Genomic DNA, 4,863 nt, shown 5'->3' with positions numbered 1-4,863 from the left:
TACTAATCAGATTCAATATTGACTCAAACAACAGATTCAAATGGTCCTATTCTAATATAACTTGACTCATAAAAAAAATCAAAATTAAACTATACTGGATCCATTAGGATCAAAACAACATCCACACCACAAAAGCAAAGGATTATCTTCTCTTAGATACAAAAATACCTAGCATGTCATTTTCTAAATCCATCATAAAACTCGATCAAAAACTAGATTCATACAATAAAAAAATGCAAAGAGATATTATTAAAGGCACACCCACATATATAGATCAATTATAACAATGAATAATTTTTGGATCCCATCAAGCTAGTTTGTATCTAAACTTACCCTCAATTTGAATCATAATTAGATCCAAAACAAGTCTTGCCAAAAATCAACACTGCGAGGTTTTCAACAAATTAAAATATCTTTTCTACAAAGTTTAAAAAGTTAAAAGGTTGTTCTGAAATAAAACAGTAAATCAAAACCTATTTATAAAAAAAATAAAACATGCAATATTGTCTCGGTTATTTACCAGAGGACAAGACCTTTTCTGGAATTTCCCAAAAAATAGGGACCCTATTCAAAAAATATAGGGACATAGAAGTAATTAAAAAAAAGTAATAGGGACAATTCATTAATCTTACTCAATAGAAAGAAACTACAAAAAAGGACATAAACAAGATGTAATATCGAAAATTTCTAAGTTCTTTTTTATAGCATTGTGAAATGTCTTGAATTTCGTGCCAATATAGAACCCTAATTTCTTTAAAAATTAATGTTTGAGTATATTCGTAAGGATTAAGGGGTTTAATTATATTGAATTGTAGTAAATATAAACCCTACATGGTTTGGATATCTGAGAAAATTCTAAGTGATGTCTAATTGAAAACGTGTTACTTAAAAAGAAAATGTTGATTTTTCTTTTAAGTAAAATTATTTAAATAAAGTAAATTAACAAAAGTAGATTTTAAAAATATACATATTAATATGCTTAATAAGATGGAATTAACTTATATTCAATTCCTTTACATTTTCACATGAGTTGTGGTTATATAAAACAAAAATGATTTTTAATTAGAATTTTATGATTATTCAATAATAGTTTAATATAATAATTTTTCTTTTTTATAAATTAAAATCTATTTTCATTAGTTTAGTAGGAGCCCATAGGTGGGTCGTCCCATCCTATGTGGCATCTTACTTCAAATTTATTTTGAAATTAAAGGCCTAATGATTTTCAAGCTTATTTAAAGCTTGACTAGTCAAATAGGGAGATTAAGGGCTCTCATTGGTCCTCATGCTTTGATCAAGGGTTGGAATTAATTCCAGCCCATAACCTAATTTAAGAAGGGTTATAAAACCCTCTCATAGCCCATGCCCCCCTCATTTGTGCTGGAAAAAAAAAAGAAGAGCTTCTCTCTCTCCCAAAAAACCTCTTCTCTCTCTCCTCTCTTTCCCTTCCCTATTCTCTTCTTTTAGGGTTTCTTTTGGTTCTTGAGTGCAAGATCCAGACCTCAAGGGGTGTGGTGAGGAGATCTAAGGTCCTCACCTTGCTGGAAGAAAGGGCTGATCGGTGAATCGAGCAAAAAGGGTTGTCCATCCATCAAGAAATACATTTTTTTCAACAAAAGGTAGGGTTTCTATGCTTTTCTTGCAAGAACGGAGTTCTTAGCATGAATTTTGATGCTTTTTCATGAGTTTAGATCATGATCAAACCCTCCTAACCGTGGGTTTGACTCAGATCTAATGATCCATGGCAAAAACACGTTTTCCCCTAAAGAAAACCATTTTTGAAATCGGGTTTATCATAAAAATCGGTTTCTTAGAAATAGATTCGTAAAATATATTTGTATTTGATTTATTCTATGATTTTTTTATGCAAATATTAGTTTGGATTGATAGATTATGAAGTGTTTCATCTACTGTGAATATTTTAGAATTTTATTTCATGTGTATTCCCTATTTCTTTTAATTTTTCTTGGGATTCGGGTGACTCGGTTTGATTCACCCAAATGCAAATCTCGGAATTCCAGGTTTTCCACTTGACCTCTGTTCAGTAAAATGGTTGTTTCTCCTTCGTCCGGAAAAGTTTTGACAAACGAATTATTGCGTTGGAAAGCTAACTCCATTGTGCATCTACTGTAGAAATTTGGGCTTTGTTCATGGACCGAGCACGTCTCTGTGACAGTCGGAAAAAAAATTGATAGGTCTGTAGTAAAACATGCATAACTCCCCCATACAGAGGAGTTGTTACAAACAGTTTGCGGCTATGGATAGCTGGCAACAATTCCTATATACTGTAAAAATTTCAACTTTGTTCATGAAGCCAAAATTTTTTTGTGAGCTCTGTACCAGTCAGATAGAGTTATGAAATTGGAAAAATTAGTGCAAATTCATAAATCAAGGCTCAAAGGGTGCATATTATATATTTTTTATTCAATTTCTTTATAGAATTAGTATGCATTATGTGAATGATTATGCATGTCTTATTTTATAAAATCTTATATGATTATGGCATGAATTGTAAATGGAAGGTTACACATTGAAGATTTAGGATCAAAAGGTCCAATGAATACAAGTTTATATTTTAAATTCTAAAAATGTGTTGACTACATGTATGTCCATGATATCGTGATGATATGACTGTTTCATTGATATAGATGTTCATATATATTCTCCTTGTTGCATTGGCCATGTACATGCATATGCATTATGATGTGTGAAAATGAATAAGATGTTTATGCTACTCATGTGCTCAAATGTCTGTTACAAGTTTAATTATATGACTTTGTCCAATGTTTTATAAGAATGCATCAATGACCATAAAGTGGTTTAAGTTTGATGTTGCATAAAAAATATGATTGTAATCAAGTAATCATGTGACATTAAACTCAAGATACTTGCTTGGAGAGTAGCAGGTGATACAAAACTTCGTGGGGCAAGTTCTGTTACGGGCACGGAAGGTTGCTCCTCACCTCCCACGATTTTACGGGGAAAACCTCTGTATTAGACTACAACGTAGAGGTTATAGTACTCATGAGAAAAAACTGATGGATCGGGTTGAAAGGTGTTGGGAATCTCTCTCGTATTAACGTTCCTCACCCCGTCTTAGTGAATGGACCTGGCCAGACTAAAGTCACCCCTGTATGTAAAACACGTCCTGTGTCATGGTCCTGATCTGAGAATGTCTGCCTGTGTCGTATCAGCAGGGCTAAGAAGTGATAACTTAAATGGTGTGTGCATTAATTTGGCATCGCATGCATCATCTAATTAAGAAAATGTAACTAAAGATAAGAAAATATGCATGCATTGAAAGAGCTTCTGCATATGGTAAGTCATGCATTTTAATGGTTCATGCATTTTGTATTTTGAATGTATCTATTTATGTTTTTCTGTCAAATATGAAAATTCTAAACATGCATGATTTGTTGTATGATTGTTTAAGTTAAATTAACTGTTAAACCATGAAATTTCTATTGAAATCCTTGTCTTGTTATTCTGTCTTACAAGTTTAGCATAATTACTCTACTAAGACATGTTGTCTGACCATATATGGTTTAAAAAATTTCAGGTAATGAGTAGGTACTTACGTGCGAAGGTGGAAGGTTGCGACGGAGACTGAGCCTACCTTTCCTCTGCTTCATGAATTCTGAACTTTGATTTTACTTTAATTCAATTCAAGGACAAATATGATTAATTTTGGATATTGTGAAACTTGAATTTTATTTCATGCATAGTTAATTAGTTGTTAAAGTTTAAATTCTATAATTACATGTTTTCAAGCATTCGTTTGAAGTAGCACGCCAAGTTTTATGCCCAAGGTGTTTTTCCGCTGTTAACTGCTAAAAGATTTAAATGTGTCTCAAAAAAAAAATCCACCATTCTCGGGTTATAAAAATTGGGGTGTTACAAACATAGTATCAGAGCATAAAGAAAGTATGGCTCGAAGCTCGTCCAACCGACCACCATCGCTGTAAGTATGCTTCCATTTTATTTGTTTTGATGACTTATGAAAATTGTATGTCTGTAATTATTTCTGTTGATATATGCGGCAAGAATCAAAACGTAGATCTAATAGGGTCACATGAATGAGAATTTTTGGATTTATGTCCAACTTATAAGTAATCTGAATCCATGTGTGTGTTTTTTAGATGGCCAGAAAACAGCCCTTAGGTTGGACTGCTCAGAGAGACTTCATTTTTGAGGCCCTCGCGAATCTGACGGCCTATTGTCAGAACCAGGCCGGCAACGGGGGTAATGGCAATGGTGCAGGCCATCAGCATGATGGTCACATAGCGGCACCAGTTGTCGCAACCAATGGAGCATCATACAAGCTCTTCATGGAGTTGAGCCCTTCTGCTTTCACTGGTAAGGAAGATCCGGATGCAACGGAGGAATGGGTTCGCGCCATAAGCGAGATTTTCGAAATTCTCGAGGTTCCCGCTGAGAGGCAAGTTTCTTTTGCCACTTATCGGCTCCAAGGGGATGCCAAGAGCTGGTGGGAGACGACACGCGAGGTACGCTACATGCCTGAGGAGCGACGCGCCCTCACTTGGGAGGAGTTTACAGTGGTATTCATGGACACCTACTTTCCTCAGTACGCGCGCGATTATAAGAAAAAATAGTTTTTAGATCTTCGACAAGGGTCCATGAAGTTGGCAGATTACACTACACGTTTCCGACATTTAGAGAAGTATTGCCCGCATACTTATACCACTGACGAGGCGCGGGCTAAGAAGTATGTGCAGGGTTTACGTGATGGTTTGAGGATGAGAGTGCTGACCAGTCGTCCTCAAAACCTCAACCAGACCATCGAGATGGCCACAATGCTTTAGGTGGGGAAAACTAGAACCAACTTTTTGGTTTTCCAAAAAT

The sequence above is a fragment of the Nuphar pumila genome, chromosome 12 (genome assembly GCF_984573655.1).
Source record: "Nuphar pumila chromosome 12, dmNupPumi1.hap1.1, whole genome shotgun sequence".
Lineage (NCBI taxonomy): Eukaryota > Viridiplantae > Streptophyta > Magnoliopsida > Nymphaeales > Nymphaeaceae > Nuphar > Nuphar pumila.
This window is presented reverse-complemented; position numbering follows the sequence as displayed.